Raw genomic sequence first — 15,340 nt, forward strand, 5'->3', positions numbered from 1 at the left:
ACTAAAAATAGAACTACCATACGACCCAGCAATCCCGCTACTGGGCACATACCCTGAGAAAACCATAATTCAAAAAGAGTCATATACCACAGTGTTCACTGCAGCTCTATTTACAATAACCAGGACATGGAAGCAACCTAACTGTCCATCAACAGATGAAAGGATAAAGAAGATGTGGCACATATATACAATGAAATATTACTCAGCCATAAAAAGAAACGAAATTGGGTTATTTGTAGTGAGGTGGGTGGACCTAGAGTCTGTCATACAGAGTGAAGTAAGTCAGAAAGAGAAACAAATACTGTATGCTAACACATATATATGGAATCTAAAAAATAAAGAAAATGTTTCTGAAGAACCTAGGGGCAGGACAGGAATAAAGATGCAGACGTAGAGAATGGTCTTGAGGACATTGTGACCACCTAGAGGGGTGGGATAGGGAGGAAGGTGGGAGGGAGATGCAAGAGGGAGGAGATATGGGGATATATGTATATGTATATCTGATTCACTTTGTTATAAAGCAGAAACTAACACACCATTGTAAAGCAATTATACGCCAATAAAGATGTTAAAAAATAATAATACGAAACAGTCTCTTTGCAATCAACATTTGGAAAGGTACAAAATATTTGCAAATCATATATCTGATAAGGAGATAATATCCAGAATATGTAAAGAACTCCTACAACTCAACAAGAACAAAACCCCCAAGTAACCCTATTAAAAAATCAGCCAAGGACTTGAATACACATTTCTGCAAAGATGACATTAAAATGACTAACAAGCATATGAAAAGATGTTCAACATCACTAATCATTAGAGAAACGTAAATCAAAAATCTCAAGATGGGGACTTCCCTGGTGGCGCAGTGGTTAAGAATCTGCCTGCCAATGCAGGGGACACGGGTTTGATCCCTGTACCGGGAAGATCCAACCTGCCGTGGAGCAACTAAGCCTATGTGCCACAACTACTAAAGCCTGCAGGCTCTAGGGCCCGTGTGCCGTAACTACTGAGCCCACATGCTACAACTACTGAAGCCCACGCACCTAAAGCCCATGCTCTGCAAAAAGAGAACCACCGCAATGAGAAGCCTGCGCACTGCAACGAAGAGTGGCCCCTGCTTGCCCCAACTAGAGAAAGCCCATGTGCAGCAATGAAGACCCAACACAGCCAAAAAAAAACACACACAAAAAAAAGATAGCTACACCGTCTTTAAAAGAAAAATCACAAGATATCACCTCAAACCCAGTAAGATGGCTACTATTAAAGAAACAGAAAACAGCAAGTGCTGGCAAGGATGTAGAGAAGTTAGAACCCTTGTACAGCATTGGTAGGAATGTAAAATGGTACAGCCGCTATGGAAAACAATATGGCAGTTCCCAAAAATATTAAAAATAGAATTACATATGATCCACAAATTCCAATTCTAAGTATATTTCCCAAAGAACTGAAATCAGGGTATTAAAGAGATATATTAGCACACCCATGTACATAGCAGCTTTATTTACAAGAGGTATAAGCAACACAAATGTCCATCTATAGATGAATGGATAAACAAAATGTGATATATACACAGAATGGAATATTATTCAGCCTTAAAAAGGAAGGAAATTCTGACACAGGCTACAACATGGGTGAACCTTGAGGACATTATGCTGAGTGAAATAGGCTAGTCACAAAAAGATAAATACTGCATGATTCCATTTACATTAGGTATCTAAAGTAGTCAAACTCACAGAAACAGAAAGTAGAATGTGGTTCGCCAGGCCTGGGGGAAGAAAGAAATGGAAAGTTGTTCAATGGGCATAGAGCTTCAGCTCTGCAAGATGAAAAAGTTCTGGCGATCTGTTGCACAACAATGTGAATATACTTAATATTACTGAACTTAAAAATGGTTAAGATGGTAAATTTTATGTTATGTATTTTTTAAACCACCATTAAAGTTTTTAATTATTAAAAAAAACTACAATTGAAACTATCACCCACAGAGATGGCATCTGAAATTTCAACAACAAAACAAGGAGTTTGTAATAAGTTTGCATCAAATAAAAACTTGAACTGAACAAAACACAGCAAAAGGCTTCAGGATTTTCATAAGGCATTGTTAAAGGGAAAAAAGGGATAGAAAAGAGACTATAATGTAATCCTACTTTTGTAAAATAATCAATTATTAAAATCTATCTATATCTATCTACCTAAATAATTATATACGCCTGAGGAAAATTATGGCATTTTGCATACTAAATCAACAAGGGTAATTAACAAGGGTTATATGGGGGGATATTGATGTGGGTTAAGGAAGGAGGGAGAGAGAAGAGATGGGAAAGGGAGAGTACAAAAAAGGAAAGGGGGAAAATACCAAACTCAATGAAAAGAATAATTCTCAAGTAGCCACACTCCTCAGATAGGCTACAAGTTTCTTAAACTTTCCCACATCTCAGTGTGTGTTCAGCACACAGGAAGACTGCTGACATTAGGTAAAGTTTTGAAATTACTTAGTTGTTGGAATAAAAGTGAAAAAATATTTTTACGTAAGAACTGGACCTTAGTAGTAAGGTGGATGGTGCTATCATCTTTCATCATCTAGCTTTATGATCCGTGCTTGAGCCGTAGGTCAGGCCCCTTGGTTAACTGATTTCTTATTTTTCATTTCTACTAGTTAAGAAAATCCTAGCTCTCAGGAATGGTAGCAAGCATTGGTAGATCCGGAAATTCCACTTAAACAGGGACCTGGGGACTTCCCTGGTGGTCCAGCAGTTAAGACTCTACGCTCCCAATGCAGGGGGTCCAGGTTCGACCCCTGGTCAGGGAACTAGACCCCACATGCCACAACTAAAAGATCCTGCATGCTGCAATGAAGGTCTTGCACACGGCAACAAAGATCCCGTGGGCCGCAACTAAAACAAGGTGCAGCCAAATAAATAAATAAATATTAAAAAAACAAAAAACAGAGAACTGAAAAAAGACCTTGAGTGCTGCATCATATGGGCTTTATACAGGCTTCTATCCAAGTGTCCTTCAAGCCCAGTCCTACTGACTCTTTCTCTTGTCCATCTCTTCTGTCTTTTCCTCCTCCGCAAGCCCAGGGAATTATTTCCTCCTATCAAGGAAAAGCTGTGCTCTAACATTACGTAGCCTATGCTAAGTTGCCCTCTACGGTCCACGTTTTTGAAACTGAAAAAGGCAAAAATGAACTCCTAGACCCACTGTCTGCTGGCACATCACGTTCCTTCTCTGAAGTATGAGCACAGAATTAGCTAGCTTGAGCAGGTAGGGGGAAGAGCCAAGAGGCAAAAGGAAAAACCAGGAACAACATAAACAGGGCATTAATATTTCAAAAATATTATCTTGTCACATTGACATCCTCGAGACTATATTTGATAGATCACTTCTAACTATTCAAGATATGACTGTACCAAGGAGCTATGCTACTTGAGAACATCTGAAATCAGAAAAAATGGCATTATTAATGTCATGAAAAAAATGTTTCTCTCAAATCCCACAAGTTTAAGAACTCATGTGTGCACTTTTCCCCTTGAGAACAAGGACAGTGCAATGCAGAAAAGCAGAGGCTTACACAGAGTGCCCATTTCTTCATGCACCAGGCTGAAAGACATGCCTGGTGCCTGTGATCTGCTCTTATTCACAACTGTTTAATATCTCCTTCAACACTGAACCGAGATGAGGAAGCATGCTGTCCCCACCAGCTGCTCTCTGTGAATGAAAGTGCAGGACCCGGCCACACCACGCAACACCGCTTACTTGCAGAGCTACACCCTTCCCTGCTGCCCACAGAGTTGGTGCTGTCAGAGCTGTTCTCAACACACTCTTCCAGTCTACATCAGAGATCACAAAAGGATCCAAAAGAAATTTAAAATCTCTTCTTCTGTAACCTGAGTTCCCAGGGATAAAAATAAAATGCCACCTGGCACACCTCCCTCATACGTACCAGGCATAAACCAGAGGGTGATTCGTGCTCTGCATTTAGTGGTTTTGTCTAACCAAAAAGCAAAATACCAGAAAGCACACAAGTGACAGTAATAGCTCTTCCACTTGGCATGCTATTAATACCCTGCGACATCTAGCACTGTCATTTATTAATTAATTTATTTATTTATAATAAATTTATTTATTTTTGGCTGCACTGGGTCTTTGTTGCCGTGCGCGGGCTTTCTCTAGTTGTGGCGAGCGGGCGTTACTATTTCTCGCGGTGCGTGGACTTCTCATTGCGGCGGCTTCTCTTGTTGCAGAGCACGGGCTCTAGGTGCCCGGGCTTCAGTGGTTGTGGCTTGCGGGCTCTAGAGCGCAGGCTCAGTACTTGTGGCACACGGGCCTAGCTGCTTTGCAGCATGTGGGATCTTCCCAGACTAGGGCTTGAACCCGTGTCCCCTGCACTGGCAGGCGGATTTCCAACCACTGTGCCACCAGGGAAGTCCCTAGCATTGTCATTTAATAAAGGGACTTTAGTAATAGTCACTCTGCTTTCTCTTCTAGCAGAATAACTTGTGCCTGGATTCACAAGCTGCTTACCACTAGCAGGCCTTAAAGCCCTTTTGGGCGCATGGAACTCATTCTACTCTGAATGTCGTCTCTGGGATCTTGGTCTCTTCTCTTCAGCAACAAAATTCATCAATTTTGTACTGTAAAGTTATTTTATATTTATTCAAGAAAATAACTGGTTCACCAGTGAGGCTGCTATCCTTTGAAAATGTCACAAATGCTTTCCGGGCTGCCATTATTTGACAAAGTTTCACAATAAAATAACCCCTGGGTACTGGGGAATGGATTACTGATAGGGTGAAATCTGATTGCCAGCTAATCATTGTTTTGCTTTCCTTTGCGGGGAGTACATGTGAAATCACCATATCTGCAGATACATTTGTCCCAACACATATAGATTTATACTCTGTACACACACTACATTATAGCAGAATTCTGAATTGTACATTACTATTCATCATCACTATTTTCGAGCCACTGATCCATTTTTAAAAGATGGAATATAATGCAATAGCTAATGTCAATAACTACCCTTAAATTACATGAAGCCTGGCGAAACTCCACAACGTTAACATGTTAGCAAGGACAATTCGTTACATATACATTCTTTAAAAATGCAAACATTAAGAACACAATGGCACACACATCTTTAAAAAAACACAATTAATCTTACATTTCAAGTATGTAAAATGTATGCAAAAAATATTATTCCAGTGCTGACCACCTGATAGACCGCAGGGATGCTTTGTGTTTTCAGGACACACTTTCAGAAACAACAATCAAGCATAGTCTTTCAGAAACTACTGGCTTAAGCACATATAATCCTTACTCTGGCAGGGAATTTTTTTAGGGTACCCAACAATTACTTTTAGTAATTTTTCAGGAGGCTTATAAAATTGCACTCAACAGTGTAGATTCTAGAAATTCTACTCTAGTTCTCCATTAATTTACAACAGAGAATCCCAAAAGGTCATTTTGAAGGGTACAACAACTAAAATAAGCTTAAGAAAAAAGAGAGATTGCTTTCATGGAATCTGTATCTCCTATACAGACCTCTCCTCTCAGTCCACACCTGAATACTCATTTCCCAAAAAATTTCAAGTCATTTAGTGAAACCTCACGTAGTTTCAAAAAAATGTAATCTCGCTCATTAATTTTAGTATGGTGAAGAGGAAGGGACATAGAACCACAAAGCTGAAAGCTTTAATTTGAATACTCAGCACCACTAGTTACCTGTTAACCTCCATATGTCACAGTTCTCTAATCTATATGAAATCAACATGAGCAAAACCAAATTCATGATCTTCCCCAAAATGGTGCCCTGATGGTATTCCCCATCACAGTGAGTGGTCCCAGCATCTGCCTAGTTCCACAACTTAAAAACCTAGGAGTCATCTTTCATACCACCTGCATTGCCAATCCACAAGGAAACTATTGATTTTACCTCCTAAATATTTCTCAAATCCATCCATTTCTTAACAGCCTCATGGCCACCAACCTAGCACTTGCTATCTTCATCTCTCATCAGGACAAGCGCAAGCCTACTACCCTAAGTGGTGCCCACGCAGTTTCTTAGCCCCCACCAATTGGTTCTCTGCACTGATACACAAGTGATCTTTTCAAAACACAAATCTGATATTATGCCCTGGCTTAAAATCCTTCTGTAGCATTCCATTAAGATAGACCAAAATCCTTAAGGCCAAACGCCGCCCGATCTGTCCCCTGTAGCCTCTCCCCTTTGCTCTCTCCAGCTACACGGCCAGTTCAGCTTCTCAAACACACCACACTATTCCCTCCTGTAAGGAGTGCTCTTCTTCCCTTCTGAGATGTCCTCCCTCCCCTTCACCTAGCTAACTCCTACTCATCCTTCAGATCTCAACTTCTTCAGGACTCTGTCCTGCCCCCAAAGTCTCCATTAGGTTCTTCTGCAGAGAACCATGTTCCTTATCTGGGGTGTAATTATACAATCTTGGATGTATTTGATTAAAGTCTGTCTTCCTCACTGTGGTGGAAACTAATGGCAGCAGGTACTGTGTTTTATTCACCATCATAAGCCCATCACCTAACAACATACTGGCACATAGTACATGCTCCATTTGTTGAATGAATATATGAATGGGTAAAGGAGTCAGTACCATCTGATGATTCCCATTTATCTCTAATAATTCAGAATTTCATCATTGGTTGTGAAAGCAACTGTCACAAGAGATACACAATTTTGCTGTTAAGGATTATGAGTCACTAGACAGCTTCTTGAAGTAAGAGAGACCTTGTCTTACTCAGATTTGAATATGAAGAGAGTTAATATAACATACTGGCTAAGAACTCAGGATTTTAAGTCCACAGGTTGGGTTCTATCTAGCCTCTAATACTTACTGTCTGACCTAAAGGCAAGTTACCTAACTTCTTGGCATATTAGTTTTTTCATCGGTAAAACTGGTCTAAAACAATACCTACCTAATAAGGTTATTGTGAGGATTAAATAAAATTGTTCCTATAAATGCCACCACAGGGTCATTCTTATTAGTCCATAAATGATTGCTAAAGTAATGATAACTGATAGACCTCAAAAGGCAAACACACAAAAATTTTACCACAAAAGCAATCACTGCCTGCAGAGCTACTGATTTCTATCTAAAACTTCCACAATAGCCCAAGAAAGATCATCTCCCTACAGATTACTCTAGACAACAGGACCTTGCAAAAAAAAAAAGAAGGAAGAACATGTCTGTGGCATCAGGCACTCTCAACACAGTGCAATGACAGTTCAGTGAATAGTTCTCCTCAAGTCTATATCCTTTACAGCTAATAATAATAATTGGAATACCAACCTACTAATAGCACACAATCACATATCTCAGAAAAACAAAGAGAACCAAGCTGTGAAACACACTGAAAATAGGACAAAAACAACAACAAAAATAATTAATGGGCAATTCTTCTGAAGTAGTTAAAAATACAAGAGAAAAACTAAATTGAATACGTAAAAGGTGCAAATATATATACTGTCATTAACTCTGAGAAATTTATATTTGGGTTTTACAAATACATTTGTAACTCCAAGTATCATTACTCTGGTATTGTCTCAAGTTTGAGGAATTAAAAGAATGACATCGAAGAAATTTCACTTTTTTTTTTTTTTTTTTTTTTTTGCGGTACGCGGGCCTCTCACTGTTGTGGCCTCTCCCGTTGCGGAGCACAGGCTCCGGACGCGCAGGCTCAGCAGCCGTGGTTCACGGGCCCAGCCGCTCCGCGGCATGTGGGATCTTCCCGAACCGGGGCACGAACCCGTGTCCCCTGCATCGGCAGGCGGACTCTCAACCACTGCGCCACCAGGGAAGCCCCAGAAATTTCACTTTTAAGTCACTTACTGAAACCACATATATTTTCAAAGAAATGTAACCTTGATCCTTAATTTTAGTATGGTGATTAAGAAACGGCACAAAACCGCAAAGCTGAAAATCATAATTTGAACACTTGGCACCACTAAATAGGTGTTAAATTCCATATGTCCCCATTTTCTTTTCTTTTTCTTTAATATTTATTTATTTATTTGGTTGCACTGGGTCTTAGTTGCAGCTTGTGGGCTCCTTAGTTGCAGCCAGTGGGCTCCTTAGATGTGGCATGCAAACTCTTAGTTCTGGCATGCATGTAGGATCTAGTTCCCTGACCAGGGATCGAAACTGGGTCCCTTGTATTGGGAGCGCAAAGTCTTAACCACTGAGCCACCAGGGAAGACCCCCATTTTCTAATTTACAGAAATGAGGATATCTGTTGGCAAAATGCTGAAAACTGTTAAACGTGTACGGCAAGAACTCTTGAGTTTGTTATACTTGAGGATTTTTGTGTATGTTTGAGTTTTTCCACTATAAAACATTAATAAAAAGGATAACTTCTGCTTTGCTGCCTCACTGTTATGCGGAAAAAATGAAAAAGTACATTATCTCCCTATGTCAGGTAGTGTCTAAGGTAGTTTAAAACTCTTTTTAACGTTTGTTCCACTAAATTCGGTAGGTAACTAAATAGATAAGGATTTTAAAAACCAATTCTAGGAAGAAGAATCTAAGACACAATAGTGTCCTCTATTGGCATTCTTCCATGAAGAATCATGATTTTCTTATCAAAAAGTATTGAAAAAAGTCAGCCAAGGTGTTCTGCAGCTAAATATGAATAGAAGTCCTTTGCCAATCTTTAGATAAAGATAAATTAACAGACAACACCTGCTATAATTTTAAGTTTCTTCCATAAATTCTTCTTAAATCTTTAGCATCTGCTACAACCTGAGTATATTAGAGCCTAACATGTAATACCTAGTTTAGCTCATTCATTCATTCAACAATTGTTGAGTCTCTGCTTCCCATGCCAGCCTCTGTTAGGTGCCAGAGGTAAAGCAGAAAACTCTGGTGCCTGCCTTCCTGGGGACAAGTTTGCATATTTATTTACTTTCATCATATCATAATTATAAACTGTATGGCTATGCAGAGAACACCTCACAATGTGAAGGGCACCCCCTGCATATATGAACATGGCTGCAGCCCTGAAGTCTAACAAAGAATTTCTCAACTCAACACTATTGACAGTTTGGGCTAGATAGTTCTTTGTTACAGGGGGTTGTCCCATGCACTACAGGATGTTTGGCAGCATCCCTGGCTTCCATCCACTGCATATACCACCCCCTCAATGTGACAACCCAAAACATGGCCAAACATTGCCAAATATCCCCTGGTGCGGGGGAGGGAGGGATGCACAAAACTGCCCCTGGTTGAGAGTCACTGGTCTAACAGTAGCTAGTAAGCAGCAGATGTAGAACTAGAACCCAGATTTGTTTCTGTTCTCAGAATAATACTTTAGGGACTTCCCTGGCCGTCCAGTGGTTAAGACTTCACCTTCCAATGCAGGGGGTGTGGGTTCAATCCCTGGTCAGGGAGCTAAGATTCCACTTGCCTCGTGGCCAAAAAACCAAAACATAAAAAACAGAAGCAATATTGTAACAAATTCAGTAAAGACTTTTAAAATGGTCCACGTTTTAAAAAATCTTAAGAAAAATAATACTTTAATGACAAAAGTAATGCATGATCATTGACAAGATTCCAACCAAAAGGGCTTCCCTGGTGGCGCAGTGGTTAGGAATCCGCCTGCCAATGCAGGGAACACGGGTTCGAGCCCTGGTCCGGGAAGATCCCACATGCCGCGGAGCAACTAAGCCGGTGCACAACAACTACTGAGCCTGCTCTCTAGAGTGCGCGAGCCACAACTACTGAAGCCCGCGTGCCACAACTACTGAAGCCCACGTGCCTAAAGCCCGTGCTCTCTCAGAATAATACTTTAGGGACTTCCCTGGCCGTCCAGTGGTTAAGACTTCACCTTCCAATGCAGGGGGTGTGGGTTCAATCCCTGGTCAGGGAGCTAAGATTCCACTTGCCTCGTGGCCAAAAAACCAAAACATAAAAAACAGAAGCAATATTGTAACAAATTCAGTAAAGACTTTTAAAATGGTCCACGTTTTAAAAAATCTTAAGAAAAATAATACTTTAATGACAAAAGTAATGCATGATCATTGTCAAGATTCCAACCAAAAGGGCTTCCCTGGTGGCGCAGTGGTTAGGAATCCGCCTGCCAATGCAGGGAACACGGGTTCGAGCCCTGGTCCGGGAAGATCCCACATGCCGCGGAGCAACTAAGCCGGTGCACAACAACTACTGAGCCTGCTCTCTAGAGTGCGCGAGCCACAACTACTGAAGCCCGCGTGCCACAACTACTGAAGCCCACGTGCCTAAAGCCCGTGCTCTGCAACAAGAGAAGCCACCACAATGAGAAGCCTGTGCACCGCAGCGAAGAGTAGCCCCCGCTCGCTGCAACTAGAGAAAGCCGGCTTGCAGCAACGAAGACCCAACGCAGCCAAAAAAAAAAAAAAAAAAAAAAAAAAAGAATAAATAAATTAATTTTTTTTAAAAAATTAAAAAAAAAAAAAGATTCCAACCCCTGTGCACCGCAGCGAAGAGTAGCCCCGGCTCGCTGCAACTAGAGAAAGCCGGCTCGCAGCAACGAAGACCCAACGCAGCCAAAAAAAAAAAAAGAATAAATAAAATAAATTAATTTTTTTTAAAAAATTAAAAAAAAAAAAAAGATTCCAACCAAAAGCACATTAAGAATAGGAAATCTCCCTCTCCTCCTCATCTCCCTTCCTGCAAGGCTAACCACTGTTAAGTCTGTTGTGTACACATCTTAAAATACATACACACACACACACAGAGGAAGAACAAATGTTTTCTTTTTAACTTTTGCAACTTGCTTTTGTCATTCAGTTCTCTAGGTCAATGTACATCCATCCAGCTCACTCTTTCTTCATAAGCCACAAAGCGGTCTGGATTATGGGTGTATCATAATTTATGTAAGCTTTCACCACTGGTAGGCATTTATACAGTCTTTAGTTTTTGGTTATTTCTAACCATGCTACAATGGAAAAATGCTGTAGTTAACATCCTTGTACAAGGACTTCTATGACACCGACTCTCAGAAGTAGAACTGCTGAGTCAAGGTATACATGTTTTAAATTTTGCTGGTTACTGCCAATAGCCTTCCCTTTCTCCTTTACAGGTCACCATAGTTAGAAATAAGATAATGTATCTAAAAGGTCTGTAACAGTGATATATATTATATATACTCAATTCATAATTAAGGCATTCCTGGAGTAATCTTTCTCTACTAGTCTGCTTGTATGTTTTTTAAGTTAACAAAAAGTGTCTTGTATACCTTTTTTAAAGATCCTCTCTGCAGCAGTGCTAGGAGGGCTATTTTAAGCAACAGCAAGATAAAAAAGTGAACATAACCAACCATTTTGTAAATGAGAAGAAATGCATACTATATCCAACATTTTCAATGTGGCAAATAGGTATGCTTACCAGTCATTATTTTAAGTGTTACAGATGAAATGCAGAGGGTTTTTTTTTTCACTCTAGGATTTTCATTATATTTTCTATTGATTTTTATCACAGAATTATCGGATAAAGTTTCTCTGTAACTGGTATGCTTTAGTAAACCTAATTCAACATCTTGCCCTCTCAGAACACTTGCAGTAAGAAAATGACCTTAGGCAGTGTTCAATTTAGGTCCAGTCAATAGTTTTCAAGAGACAACTTGCACACTTTAGAAGTTTAAGCATCATCAGATTGAATAAATGCAGAGTTCACTATCGTAATCTGACACCTCTCAACAGGCAATAAATATGTATTATGAGCTAGTATATTTACAGTGTCATGAACTAAAACACCCGATGTAACATGAAGTTGCCTCAGTTCACTATAGCCTGTGTGACCTTGATTGAGACTCTTGCAGGGCTTCCCTGGGGGCGCAGTGGTTAAGAATCCGCCTGCCAATGCAGGGGACACAGGTTCGAGCCCTGGTCCAGGAAGATCCCACATGCCGCGGAGCAATGAAGCCCGTGCGCTACAACTACTGAAGCCCGCGCGCCTAGAGCCCGTGCTCCACAACAAGAGAAGCCACCACACTGAGAAGCCTGCGCACTGCAACGAAGAGTAGCCCCTGCTGGCAGCAACTAGAGAAAGCCCACGCACAGCAACAAAGACCTAACACAGCCAAAAATAAATAAACTTAAAATAAAAAAAATTAAAATTAAAAAAATTTTTTTAAAAGACTCTTGCAAATTTCCTCCTTAGGATTGTCCAAATATGAATGAATAGTGGGAACTGGAAGGAAACATGGAAATGGGAAGACAGCTCTATTTGTTAGGCTGGTGGGATAGTGCTTAGCTTCTATTGGCTTTATCCTGTTTGGGCTATAGTTCATTGTAAATTCTCTGTTTCCATAGTTACTATCACTGGATCCTCTTAAAAATCCATCCAATTCATATGAATGGGAAACTGTCTACAACCTTGCTACTCAAAGTGTGGTACTCTGACCAGCAGCATCCGTATCACTCGGGGTCTTGTGAGAAATGCAGAACCTCAGGCCCCACCTCTGAACCAGTGCCTGCATTATAACAACATCCCCAGAGGATTCCTGTGCACATTAAAGTTTGAGGAGTCCTGGTCTACAAGACTTAGAGCAGTGATTCTCAATGGTGGGGGAAGAGGGAGACAATTTTGTCCCCAAAGGCCCATTTGACAATATCTGGAGGTATTTTTTGGTGGCTGCTACTGGCATCTCGTGGATAGAGGCCAAGCTTCCTGCCAAACAACCTACAAGGCAAAGGACAATCTCCCATAACAAAGAAATATCCAGCCCCAAATGTCAGAGGTTGAGAAGCGCTGACTGAGAGGAAAAGCAGTTTTGCCCAACTCCATATATACACTGTTGATTGTAAAATAAAAAGAAATATAATATCAAAAGTTCATATTGTCCCTTTTGTCAGAATTCAAATATTCATATTTAATTCCTATTTTTATTGGTAAAAGGCTATATTTTATAATTCTTCTTTAGAAGAAAAGAACATGAGGTCACTGAATTAAACACAGGAGAAATAATATCATCCTTCCCCAAAATGGAAACAGAACATTTAAATTAAAATTTTAGTCACAGAGCAGACTAGTTTTATATTGTCATTATAAAACAATACCTATGCTGTTCTGGAGAACAGTTTTCTAAAGAAACAAATTGTAAACTTTCTTCCAAAACTATTCCAGTATTTACCAACTCTCACTGTCAAGACATGCTTATTTAATATTAAACTTAAAATTACATCTGAAAGAATTTAATTGCAATCTTAGAGGAGAAAAATAATGCTATTAGAAGAAAAATGTTTTGTACTTAAATTACTGTACTAAAAACTCATATCCTAATTATAAAAATTACTTATTTGATCTAATTTGTAGATTAATTGTAGATTAAAAAAAACCCTATTCTGAGAAATGACTGAAAACCTTTTCGAAGTTCCATCCATTGGCTACATTTACAAACTCGTCTTTAACGTATCAGGAGATACACAAATAAAACCCTATCTTCCAGGTGCTTAGTCTAGCTCATAGAGCATACTTAGTATTTGCAAGGAAACAAAAATAATTTTTTTTTTTTTTTTTTTGCGGTACGCGGGCCTCTCACTGTTGTGCCTCTCCCATTGCGGAGCACAGGGTCCGGACGCGCAGGCTCAGCGGCCAAGGCTCACGGGCCCAGCCGCTCCGCGGCACGTGGGATCTTCCCAGACCGGGGCACGAACCCGTGTCCCCTGCATCGGCAGACGGACTCTCAACCACTGCACCACCAGGGAAGCCCACAAAAATAATTTTTAATTTCAAATTAAACTGCATGAAAATTTTATATCCTTACATAAGGCATCCAGATACTCTTTTGGATATAATCATAACAAAAGTAGAGAGGACAGTCGCTCTATGTGTATTTCTATTAGCTTCTTAAGATGTTAATGAAAATGACTAAAGGTGAGAAGAAAAAGAATCTTTCATAGCTCTCATTTTCTATGAAATAATTATTTTATTTTCCTTTGAATGAAACAGAACTCAGCCACTACATATACTAATAATAAAGATTCAACCATTGAAAATGTCACACAACTACAAACCTAAGAAATATAACTGACTAATGACTATCTAATTTCCATAAATCACTCTCGTAATCATGGTCAGGTCAGTTTAAAAGGCTCGTATTATCTTAATATACTAAGTTAATTATCTATACTTTAATACAGACAAAATTGCCTCCTGAGTATCTTTCATAGCTCTGTAACCTTCCACCAGCCAAATAAGTATGGCTGCTGGCAGACTAGACATTTTCTTTTCCTAGAGATTGGCTCACAGAAAAGCATAAGGAAGAGTTATTAAGATCCTGAGATGAATATGAAAAAAATAAAATGTAAATATAAAATTAATTATAGTTGGAAGGACCTGAAATCCATCTACTACCACCTTCTAATTTTAAAAATGGAGAACTAAAGGTTCAGCAAGGTCAAGCAATATGCTCAAGGAAACACAGCAAATTAATGGCAGGTCTCCCAATTCCAGACAGTACTTCAGCAGTTTTACACAAAAGCATATTAACAATTAGGAGCAAGTGTGCAATTCCATCATTCTTTCAACATCACTTTGTTCTTCAAATGATCACTTACTAAGAGCATCAGAATCTTGGGATTTTAGAGTCTGAGAGGGAAGCCTTTCATGATCCCTCCTCTTACAGATGAGGAAACTGATATCCAGAGAGATCTTACTGTTCCATTCATTCATCCACAAACATTTACTGGACTGCTGCAATAAGCTAGGTTTCAGAGATACAAAGATACACATAAGATCACAGTTCTTAAGGAGCTCATGTGGGACCAAGAGAAAAAAATATATAAATGTAATCCAACAAGATGGTTATTATAAGAGAGTTATTCACTAAGAAGAGTGGGGGCAGGAAGGAATTAATCAGCTCTGATTGTTTGGATATAACACTGTACACCAAGCATAAACAGATAGCTATTTACACTATTTAATCTTGGCTACAATGTTTTATATTAAAACAGATGAAAAAAGTTCCACTTTCACCAAAAGGAGTAGAGACTACTGTTTTCTAGAGTGTCAGGCAGAGTGCCTGGCATTTCACACATATTATTTAATCCTGAAAATGACTCAGAGGTTAGCAGTATTATCCCCATTTTTCAAAGAAGGAGGACCGCTGAGACAAGCTTGTCCAAGTCAAGATACACCAGAGTCATAATTTGAACCCAGGTTTGCCTGGCTCCAAAATCACATTCCTTTCTTTCTGTTAAACTATGAATCTCTCTGCACAGGATTTATTTGTTTAAATCATCCTCCACGTTCTTTCTCTACAGTCTTCGTTAAGCAATACACCCTGCAATAAATAATTCTAGCCTTCAAGATGATCACTTCCT

The 15,340-nt window shown here is 39.6% G+C and overlaps 1 protein-coding gene across 5 annotated transcripts in view; it reads right to left on the minus strand.

Moving 5' to 3' along the window:
• CHRNA5 (cholinergic receptor nicotinic alpha 5 subunit) overlaps window positions 1–15,340 on the minus strand; it is a 76,862-nt gene that overhangs the window by 52,478 nt on the left and 9,044 nt on the right. The window contains exons 1-2 of one of the 5 annotated variants that reach the window (XM_055088153.1): window positions 14,576–14,647; window positions 1,737–1,768 (exon numbers count right to left, since the gene is read on the minus strand). The exons of 3 other annotated variants lie outside the window; for them this stretch is intronic. The gene's annotated coding sequence lies outside the window, so the exon portion shown is untranslated. Of the gene's footprint in view, window positions 1–1,736; window positions 1,769–14,575; window positions 14,648–15,340 lie in introns of those variants that run through there. One more of the 5 variants, XM_055088154.1, reaches the window with a different exon arrangement.

Source organism: Physeter macrocephalus, chromosome 11, assembly GCF_002837175.3.
Source record: "Physeter macrocephalus isolate SW-GA chromosome 11, ASM283717v5, whole genome shotgun sequence".
NCBI lineage: Eukaryota > Metazoa > Chordata > Mammalia > Artiodactyla > Physeteridae > Physeter > Physeter macrocephalus.